Raw genomic sequence first — 11,277 nt, 5'->3', positions numbered from 1 at the left:
GAAGCCAGATAGCTAAGGGCTCAATGGCAATGGCAAAAAGTAAAGGCGACAAAGGGCAGCCCTGCCTAGTGCCCCTCTGAAGCAAAAATGGAGATGAAAACACACCATTAGTTAACACGGATGCCTGTGGAGAGACGTACAATAGTTTGACCCAGGAAATGAACCCATCATCAAAACCAAAACTTTCCATTACACTCTATCGAACGCCTTTTCCGCATCAAGAGCCAAAACCACTTCTGGCACATCTGAATTGGGCATATTGAGAATATTGATAAGTTTCCTTGTATTATAGAAAGAATGTCTTCCAATCATAAAACCTGTTTGGTCAGCTGAAATTATTTGGGGTAACACTTGTTGTAACCGCAAGGACAAAATCTTAGTTAAAATTTTATAATCCATGTTCAAAAGTGAAATGGGTCTATAGCTGCTACACAAAAGGGGGTCTTTGTCTTTCTTGGCAATCAAAGTAATTGATGCTAATGATAAGGTGGGAGGTAAGCAGCCCTTGGAAAAAGCCTCAGTAAACATATTCTGTAGTGCAGGTCCTAATGATGTAGAAAACACTTTATAGACCTCAGTGGTGAATCCGTCAGGACCTGGTGACTTGCCACTTTGTAGAAGTTTGATCGCTTCCACCACCTCAGATTGATATTGGATCACTAAGGGTCCTAGCTATTGTACTATCAATCTTGGGAAAGGTGATCTTATCCAAGGGCCACTCCTCAGAGTTAATACATGAGGGAAGCACAGAAGTGTAAAGATTTGAATAAAACTCTAAGAAAATGCTATTAATTTTATATGCATCATGGAAAGTATCTCCTTGTGGTGACCTTATTCCTGTAATCAGCCTTGATGTTGCTGATACTCTAGCTTGATGCGCTAATAGTTTGCCTGCCTTATCACCCAGTTCAAAAATTCGTTGCCTAGATTTAAGCAGCAGCGCTTCAGCATTATTCGTGGTCAGAAAATCTAATTCTGTTTGCAGTCGGAGACGCTCTTTATACAGATCTTGATTTGGATCAGCAGCATACTGGCGATCTAAGTTTTATAGATCCTTCGAAATTGCATCTAGTTTATTAGCTTATTAGCTTTATTTGTACCAGAAGTATAAGAAATTATCATGCCACTTAAGTATGCCTTGAACGTTTCCCAAAGGGTCCCTCTGCTAATATTTGGCACATCGTTAACTTCAAAAAACAGTGCAATTTGTTCAATCAAAAATGGTTTAAATTCATCTCTAGCCAAAATCATAGAGGGGAAGCGCCACTGTTTAGAAAATGATGTGAACTGGGAAAGATTAATGTCAACAGAAATGGGAGCGTGATCCGAATAACAATGCTCTGATATTCACAGCTCGATATGTTTGAAAGTAGTCTGTTGTCTACTAAGAAAAAATCTATTCGCGAATATGAATGATGAACATGGGAGAAAAATTAGTAGGCCTTATTAGTGGGAAATTTTGGATAGCCCCAATCGTTCCGCAAAGGTATTCAAAGTTTTGGCTGAATTAGTTAATGCACATGGTTTGCTTGAGGATCTATCTAAAACAGTGTCTTGAACAAAGTTAAAGTCACCCCCTACAATAATATGTCTTTTCTCAATATCAGGAATAGATGAAAAGAAATTAGATATAAACTTATCATCATCCCAATTAGGGGCATAAATACTTGCCATAATGACAGACACATCTCTAAGTTTGCCAGTAATTATGACATAGCGCCCATTAGGATCAGATAAAACATCTGCCAACTCAAAAGGGATACTTCTGTGAATAAGAATGCACTCTTGCACTAAACTTTGAGTTATACAGATGGCCCACCCATGCTCTTTTAAACCGTTGGATATCACTTGTCTTAAGATGGGTCTCTTGGAGAAAAAAATATATCACCCCTAAGGTGTTGAAGATGAGACAGAACGAGACTAATTTTGACATTATTATTCACCCCTTTAACGTTCCATGATATAAAACGAGTGCTGGAACTCTCTTTAGCCTTAGCCAATGTCAATCTGTCATAAGACAGTTTTATATCTGAGCAAAGTACCAAAAGATAAGACAAAAAAGAAATACTTCAAAAAGAATAAGATAAAACACAAAAGAGCAAGGTTGAAAACCATAGCAAACAATAAAAAAAATTAATAAAATCCCATTCCTAACCTATTATTACAAAACCAAGCAGAGAACCTGCTACACATCAACATCTCAATGTAATTTCACAAAATATTCTAATTTACTATCAGATTACAGCCTTTCAAGGACCCCGGCTCCACAAAACTATGCAATTTAGCCCTTAATGAAAAGCAAACACTGATCAAGAACAAACGATCAGCAACAAAAGCATCATTACATATAAAAGTTACCAGTCTACATAACACTTCTCCTAGGCAGTGGTAGGTATATAAAGTTAGAATCTTATCAGTCTTAAGATCACCCAGAGGTAAGATGGGCGAGAATGAAAAAAAAAAACAGTCAGTGCCAAGTGAGATTCAGTGAGTTCCCTGTGTATAGTTCCTTCATCACAGCTCGATATTCGGCACGCACTTCCAGAACTTCAGGACTATAGTCCTCACTGATGAAAATCTGGGTACGCGATATTGAAGCTTTCCTCTTAGCTTGCGGGCTTCGCGAATAACCAACTCCTTGGTTTGGAACTTATGAAAGCGAATAATCACAGATCTAGGTCTCTCCCCCGGCTTCGATTTCGCTGTGAGGGCGCGATGAGCATGATCCAACTTGGGAGGAGAGGCAAAGAGGCTCGCGCCGAAAACTTCCACTAAGAGCTCCGAAAAGAAAGTGGACGGATGAGGGCCTTCAATCGTCTCAGGTAGGCCGAAGAATCGTATATTGTTTCTCCGGCTCCTACCTTCTAGATCCATAACTTTGGCTTTGAGTTTAGCGTGCTCGTCAGCCAAAGTTGCGTACTTCGACTCCAGTGTTCCGAAACTCACGCCGCTCGCGTCTGCATTTGCTTCAAGTGAGAGAAGTCGTTGTTCATGATCGTTCACAGTTGTGTGTAGTGTGTCCAGCTTCACTTCCAAGGTGGAAAATGCCGATTTAAATTCGGAAGACAATACCGCTCTGTGTTCTTCCAGTAGAGTCATCAAAGTGGCAATATCTGCTAAGCTCCAGCCTGTGCTTCGTCTTTCTTAACTTCGTCTTTCCTAGTGTTGTGTTTAGATTTCGAAGCCATTTTCACCCAAAACGTTTCAAAGTAGTAGACAGACTAATATACTGGTTTAGTAAGTAGTTGATTGGCAAAAAATAAACTTTATAATTAAAACTGTGGGAGCACGGGCGAGACGCAGCTACTACCCACACATGCCAACCGGAAGTCCAACATGCGCAAAATATGATAGTGGTTTTGCGCAGCTTGTCAGTGAACAACGGCTCTGTGTAGTTAATGCTGCTCCATGTGAAAGCCCGCAGGGGATGGAGATTTACCGCTGATTAAAGAACCGGCTTTACTGACAAGATGCGCGTTAAATATCGCATGCGATTTATCGTGCAGCCCTAATCAAAACAATCTCTGTTGTGGTTTGATTCGTATTTTAAAAATCATGAACAAAGTGTTGTCATTGATAATTTTAAGTCAGTTCCTCATAATATTGATATAGGAATTCCTCAGGGAACAATTTTTGGTCCGATTCTTTTTAGCATTTATATTAATGATCTTCCAGAAGTGTGTCCTGATGTGAGTCTTCAAATGTATACTGATGACATGGTTGTCTTCGTATCTGGTAGGAACTGTATGGAAATTGAAGAAAAGTTAACAAGAAATTTAGAGAAAGTGTCAGCTTGGCTTGATGCCTCTTTTTTAACTTTAAATACTAAAAAGACAAAGTCCATATGCTTTTCAATAAGAAAATTACTGGTAACAGAATCATTAAACATTAGAATTAAAGATGAGATTATAAAACAAGTATCAGAAGAAAAATATCTTGGTATGATTTTAGATTCTCAGTTAAATTTTAAAAGTCATGTTAAAAAGTTGCGTAAAATGATTAAAGCAAATCTTACCAGCTTTAGAATAATACGAAATTGTTTAAGATATGATCATGCTTTTTTGTTTTTAAATTCGATGATATTATCACACATGGCATATGGATTAGCTATTTGGTCTCAGACAAATCAATCCTTAATTAATCAGGTTAAATGTCTTTACAATAGAGCTGTGAAAATTTTAGATAGAAAGCAAATAAGATCCTAAGCAAACACAAGATTTTGATTTAAAGTTTGTGTTTAAATGTTTAAACGGTCTTGCTCCTATGCCCTTATGTACATTTTTCGAGAGATTGCAGGGAAGCAGTAGATCCACTAGAGCGGCTTCTAATGGAAACTGTAAAGTTATACATTGTAAAACATCATTTGCTCAGACTGTTCTCTCAGTGAAAGGCGTAAAATTTTGGAATTCATTGCCTGACTATTTAAAATCTACTGTAAATTATAATCATTTTAAGAAAGCCACGAAATCTTGGTTGATACATCAACAAACCTGTAGTCATGTTTAGTGTATTTATATTATAAATTTGTGTACTACTTGTTTATTGTAATTGCAATTTATAAAAGCCCTCCTAGGGACAAGTGTTGCAAATTAGCTTCGGCTACAAGCACTATGGTACATGCATGGGATGATTGTTTTTACATTTTCATCTATGTTTATTGTATCTGTCCCTAACAAATAAAACATTAATAATAATAATAATAATTTGGCCACCCATCGCTGTTCACAGCAGTCAAGCTTAGGCTTTGTGAGAATGTGAGCAAGCGGTTTCAGCATCTCCTGAGGCCACAGGAGGGCGCAATGAGCAAAATAATGCACCTCATTAAATTGTTTATTCAATGCAATTAAATAACGGCCGTCTATAAGTGCATACCATCTAAACTAATATTTATAAATCAAATATAATTTTGTAAATTGCATAAACAATATGAACAAAACAGCATAATGTATTATTTATGCATAGCTTAATACAAATAGCCAAAGCGCCGATCACATGATTGCATTTAAAAACATATGAGACACAGTGGAACGAAATAAAAAATTTGAACCTCTTTTTTTTTAGACACGAGTGCAACAGTCATAGTTATGCGTATCAAAAATGCGCCGAATATGCGTTCTGTGTGAATGGCTTGTTTTCAGCTTTAACCTAACCAATATCTTCTCCGTATTGAGCTTCTATATTTCTCTTAATATTTTGAATGGAAAATGCAGCATCTTGTGAGTTCAACTGGACAGACTAACAAAAACATTCAAATGCATCAACGACACTTACATGATCATCACCACATCTCGTGCACCACTGATAAGGCTCCCTGATGCACGCCTAACATTCAAATACATAGTTTTTGCATTCTAACGCAAATCTTTATTTTAAATTCGACTAATATTCCTTTTTTTGATTCACAGTCTCCTCATCGCAGGCAGGCACGGCTCTCATTTCAGCATGTGTTTGTGTGTTCTGTTGGCTGTCTGCATGTCACTCATAACATGTGCCTTTAAATGAAAAAAGTGTGAAACTAACGCGTGATATATCACACCCTCACACTGCTTGAAATGTCATAGAATATGTTTGATGATATAAATTCCAATTATGAGTTCATCATGTTGGCCGGGAACCACCAAGGTAGGTACAATCATTTTCAAGCCATAAACTTCCATGGTTAAATTGAAAACAGATTTAGGCTTTACATGCAATCCACCACAGCCTACAAGAACTACATCAGCTGACAACTCACTGCATGAAACAACTACTCTCGCTTTTCTCAGTTTCATCTCAGCTGTGTCATTTAATGTGCATCGACATGGCTCCTCATCTCACTTTTTCTCAGATTTCTCAGATGTGTATAAAAGAGGCTGCCGTTTCCCCCAATGACATGAGTGTCCTGATACACAATATTTAGTCCATTAGCATTGTTTTCAATCAATTGCCATACATCCTCGTAATCAGTAACAGCCAGAATGACCCACATTGCCTCCCTCCGAGTATGGGTCCCCTAGTTTCCCTCCATATCGCCCCGGACAGAAGAAAGTTTCGGACAGTCACATTTTGGATGTCCAGGTGAGAAGCATTCAAAACACAACTTATCGCATCTGCAATGCGTCACTGTGCGGTGTAGTGGTCAACCAATATGGGATTTTTAATGGCTGATGCCGATATTGAGAAATCAATTTGGCCAATTGGCCGATATGAGGCCGATATAATCAGGGGCATAAATTTCATCTAACAGTAGGGGGGGACAATAAACATAAAATTTCTCAAGAATAATTTTTGAAAAGGACACATAATATGGCTAAAATTGTACTTGTAAGGATATGTATACACAGAGGAATGGCTTACTACACTCAGTTCAGCAGGGAGACTGTGCCAAATTAGACAACTTCAAGCTGCTGTGGTCACGCCGCGACAGCAGTCGTGTAGACATTACTATCTGTCACAGTGTTGCCAAGTCCGCCATTTTTCCCGTGGAATTGGGCTACTTTATCACTGTTGCCGCGGGTTGTTTTTCATGTCCGCAAGTTGAAGCGACCCCAATAACGTGTATTTTAGCCCCCGGAACTCGATTTTTACTGGGGGACCCCCTCGAAACGCGGATAGTTTGGGCTAGTTTTGAGTAGCAATTGGGCGGGTTTTGTTATGAAAACCTAGCAACCCTTTCCTTCAAGCAAATAATATTATTGCTAACATAGTGGACTCATCGAAAAATACATTGGCATCATCTGTATTAAAGAGAAAATAATCACTTCATCTGATGTTTAAGTGAATAAAATAGCCTTGACAGCCTTACTTACTAGAGTTCCACAACTATTGGCTTTGTTCTCTCTCACCGGACTTGTGTGTGTGTAGGTGATGTAAAAGAGGAAAGCAGGCATTTGGACCAAAGCACTGTGAAGCAAAGGAGGGGGAAACTTAAAATGTTTCTAAACTTAAAACTTATTTTTGCCCCGTTTGTGATGTTTTACTACTTACACAATTATTTAAAGTATAAAACATTGTTATTTACAATGCACAGCGTGGTTTTTAATCATATTTTTAGGGGGGACAACCCTCAGATAGGGGAGGTCCTGTCCCCCCGACCAGGGCTGTGCATAGACATTTTGATGGGCAGTGGCCCAAACCAAAAAAGGGGCAATAGGGGGGTGGGTGCTTGTTAATACAAATTATCCAGTTGTTACAAATATACAATTAAAAGAGAAGACAGCACACTCTGTAATAATTTCAGACTTTATTGTAGATGTTTTGATGAGAATGGGCTCTCCCTCACTCTGAGCCTGCTTCTGCCTCAACTTCAATGGAAGTAGGGGAAAGTGGGGTAAGTTGAGCCAGTGGATAAGTGGACCCACCCCCTGTTTCTTGGCAACTGTACAATTTTACTGTCATGTGACCATGTTTTTTGGAACCACCCATCATTTCTGCCAGACTGTGAAAAGGAGAAGCACATGGGGGGAATGGAAGGCACCCATTTACTTTAAAAACGTTTTTTTTTGCTTGTCAAAGTAAAATTTTAGCATAACAGATGTAACGGTTGTTACATCAAAGCAAATTTATCCAGGTCTAAAAATATTTATGATGCATAGGTGATTTAGCAACACATAAAACCATGCAAATCATTTAGCTAAATATTTGCCTGAACTGGTAAGAAATAGTAGCTGTTTTTTCCAAAATGGCAACTATGGGGCAAAGTGAGCCAAATGCTCTGGGGTAAATTGAGTCAGCATTTTAACTTATCCCACCATAAGGCACTGTAGTTAAGTTAAATCTCTGAATTATAAACTGGTATTTTAATGTGATATTACTGGTTTAGTTTATCATATATTATTTGTAGATTAATTGATAGGGACAGTGTACAAGTGCACCAAATCCTTCTCTAATAAAAAACAGATAATGCTTTTCATCGCATTATAATCAGATATAGCTTTCTACCTGTAGTCACTAATGGCCAACAAACCCTCTGTTTAGTGTGTTTTTAGGAAAGCTACAACTTTAGTGGTCAACATATTGTTTCAGAAATGCAAACAATTAAATACTGAAATCTAATCTTCATTTGGTTGGTTTTATGTTGTCCTTCATGAAAAGAAATATGACTGTTTGTAAAAGGAAATTATTAAATTAGTTTTTTAATTGTTATTTATTTCACATGGGTTTGAATCAGATTTGGTCAGATGGTCATTTTACACCCAGATGGTGCATCTTACCCACTGACTCGACTCGGGTCAACTTAACTCGGGGCAAACAGAGTCATGAGAACACTTTTTCATAAGACATATTTTTAGAACCCTTTGTCATAGATACATTCTGATCATTTAAAATGATAGGAATACTATCATTAGGATAGGATAGATACTTTCATTGTACTTCTGCATCATTTTAACTGATCTTGAGCACCACATAAGTAAAAAATGGCCAATCTTATAAGTATTAGACATTTAATTTAATATTTTACAGCATAAATCTGCATTATATGCTAATAAACAACTCATTTAGAATATTTATTTTTTAACCATTTATAGGCCTACTATTAATATGGTTTTAATAAAATATGACGCTATAGTTTACTAGTATCAATACTAATACTAGAAATATACTTAATTACAATAATTAAAGTGTGACAAACTGATACATTTTCTATATGATGATATATTGATATATTTACCTGCTGGCTTGCTGGAGATTTGAATTAGTGTGTGCAATGTTGAACTGCCTTTAGCAGCCTCCCTTCACTCTTTCTTTCTCCGTCTTAATTTTTTTGGTCTACAAAGTGTGCCAACAACAGCAAATTTTGTATAATTTATATTAGACCGGGTACAATAATTTGATTAGACATTCTAATTCTAAGAACAATATTTTGTTGTTATCACTTTTAAAAGACTCATTACTCATCAAGCAAATCATTACCGACAGAAATACAAAAACAAACTACCAAATGACTAATTCAGCGAATCATCCACTGACTGTAATGTGGATTGTAATGCATCTACCTGTTAATGCAACGACCTTTGGGGACTGTGGTCTTCACGGAGCGGCACACAGATCGTGAGTGATGCTGCGGAGCAGGCGGGAAAACACGGAGCGGATTAGCGGAATCAGCAGATCTTTAACGGAGCAGGAACAGACAGCTTTGAGCTGGGGTGATTGGTGAGAGGGGCACCTCAGCCGATGAGGGCTGTTACAAGTCTCCCTGTTTGTCTAGGGGTAAGTGAGGCTGTAACAAATTAATTAAAAAAAAAAGGGTCTGACGGTCACAACAATCCCCTGATCCAGAAAAGCACCAAACGCAAACGAATAGCTTTTTTATTAATAACAAAATAATTATAAAAGGAAGCAAATCTTCAAGAGAGGACAAGGCCAACATAACAAACGAAACTCTCTAACTATCAACGAAAGCTTTAAATAACCTAAACAAATGAAAATAAATAAATGACAGTCTTATACCTTACTCCCTGACTAACATAAACATAGGCAAAATCTCAAGTTCAAAGAAAATGGCACCCTCTCCCTAACGCTTCCAAAAAGCAAAAAAAAGTATTTACACCAAAAATTAAGAGTAAAACAAAATAAACATCAATACAAGAAATAGGCCCGTAGCGTTCACATGCTCTCTCATAGTTTGCAATTGAGCAATCTATTCACAACGTTAAGAGGTAAAGACCGCAGTCGGCCGCACTGAGCTGAACAACAGCGAACAGTTCTGGATCAGGGCAAAGAATGAAGCGTGTTGCCGTCAGCGCTTCAGCTTTGTTTCTCTGCTGTCTTATACTTCTTGGGTTTCTGTGGCGTTCACTCAGCACTGATGGACGATGAGCATCAGCTGGAACCCAATTAGCGGTCTGCGACAGGGAGAGAGAGCGAGAGAGACGGAGAGAGAAAAGAGCAAATATGCATCACGTAACATGCCCAATAGATGATATCACTCCCATAATCACACGTTTTACAAATACGTCTACAGGACGTAACAGGGCAAAGAGGCAGTGGCTCTAGCCACCGGGCCACCCTCCTGTGCACGGCCCTGCAAAAGTCCCCGATCCCCCTGGGATTTCCGCCTATGGATATAATACATGTAATTACAGTAAATGAGAGACATGCAGAAATTTGGTGAAGCTAAATGAACATTTATTATGCATAAATATTTATTAAAACCTAAAATAAAAATGTAAACAATTAGTGCAGCCTTTCCTTTTCTTTTGTTGAAACATCTACAAATAAATAAATAAATATTTATAAAACTTAAACAATTAAAATGTAAACAACAGAGTTAACACTTAAATGAACAAGGTTTAGTGCAGCCTTTCTAACATTCATAATTAATGAACAAATTAATATTCATAAATTAATGTCCAAAATAGTATGTGTAACTTCATGTATGTTATGTCCAATACATATATAGTTTACCAAGCAACTGGTTGTTTTATTTATAGTATAGGATAGTTGGTTAATAATAAAGATATATGTCGAATTACTGATATCAAAAACAAAAATTTTTACTAGTACCAATTCAATATTTGTTATCAAGAATAGCCATTTGCACTAGTAACCATGCAATTACTGATATCAAAAATAAAGGTTTTTACTTGTAAGAATTGTATTTCTGATATGTGAAAATTTTAACTAGAAAGAAATAAATTCTTGATATCAACAATTGAATTTAAATCGCAGCCTATGGGGACATTTAACTAGTGAAAATACAATTACAGATATCAAGAATGATAGTTCCCTTTCATGAGAATTTCAAACTGCGTCCTCTAGGGATCGCTATGGGGAACGCCTCGTCGTGACCCGTGTCTGAAGCATACATTGAAAAAACACCAACTCGTTGGCCGGCTACAGCCATGACATCACTACCAGTGCGACTATAGTATAAATAGGCACCGGGAGCATACATCATTCTCTTCTTCGTCTTCATTGACTGTTTTGTTTGAAGCGTGCATTTCTGTGGTAAGCGATCTCTATTCATCTCATTATGGCGAGCACTAGCAAAGCATTTAAGGATATGTGCATCTGTGTTGACGTTGTTTAACATCTGATGACACACACGATCTATGCGTTATTTGTTTGGGCGAAGAGCACGCACGCGATGCCTCCGAGGGGCCAATCGGCGTGCACTGCGAGCGTTTTATCCAAGGGAAAAGCTCCGCTCTCGTTTGTCTCTCTTTTCGAGGAAAGAGGGGCAGCCATCTGCTTCCCGCGATTCAGGACCCGCCGCTGCTGAGGCACGGAAGGGAATGAGCTTGTGGGGATCGCAGGTGGATCTGGCCAATGAGTTTCAAGGGGGGTTTCCCTTTC

At 38.0% G+C, this 11,277-nt stretch overlaps 1 pseudogene; it reads right to left on the bottom strand.

The window, feature by feature from the left end:
* Positions 1 to 2,467: 2,467 nt before the first annotated feature.
* LOC107570929 (uncharacterized) lies at positions 2,468 to 4,500 on the bottom strand (annotated as a pseudogene).
* Between the last annotated feature and the right edge of the window lie 6,777 nt (positions 4,501 to 11,277).

Source organism: Sinocyclocheilus grahami, unplaced genomic scaffold (genome assembly GCF_001515645.1).
Source record: "Sinocyclocheilus grahami isolate Dianchi unplaced genomic scaffold, SAMN03320097.WGS_v1.1 scaffold1523.1, whole genome shotgun sequence".
Lineage (NCBI taxonomy): Eukaryota > Metazoa > Chordata > Actinopteri > Cypriniformes > Cyprinidae > Sinocyclocheilus > Sinocyclocheilus grahami.
The sequence above is the reverse complement of the archived record's forward strand: the minus strand, read 5'-3'. Positions and strand labels throughout refer to the sequence as shown.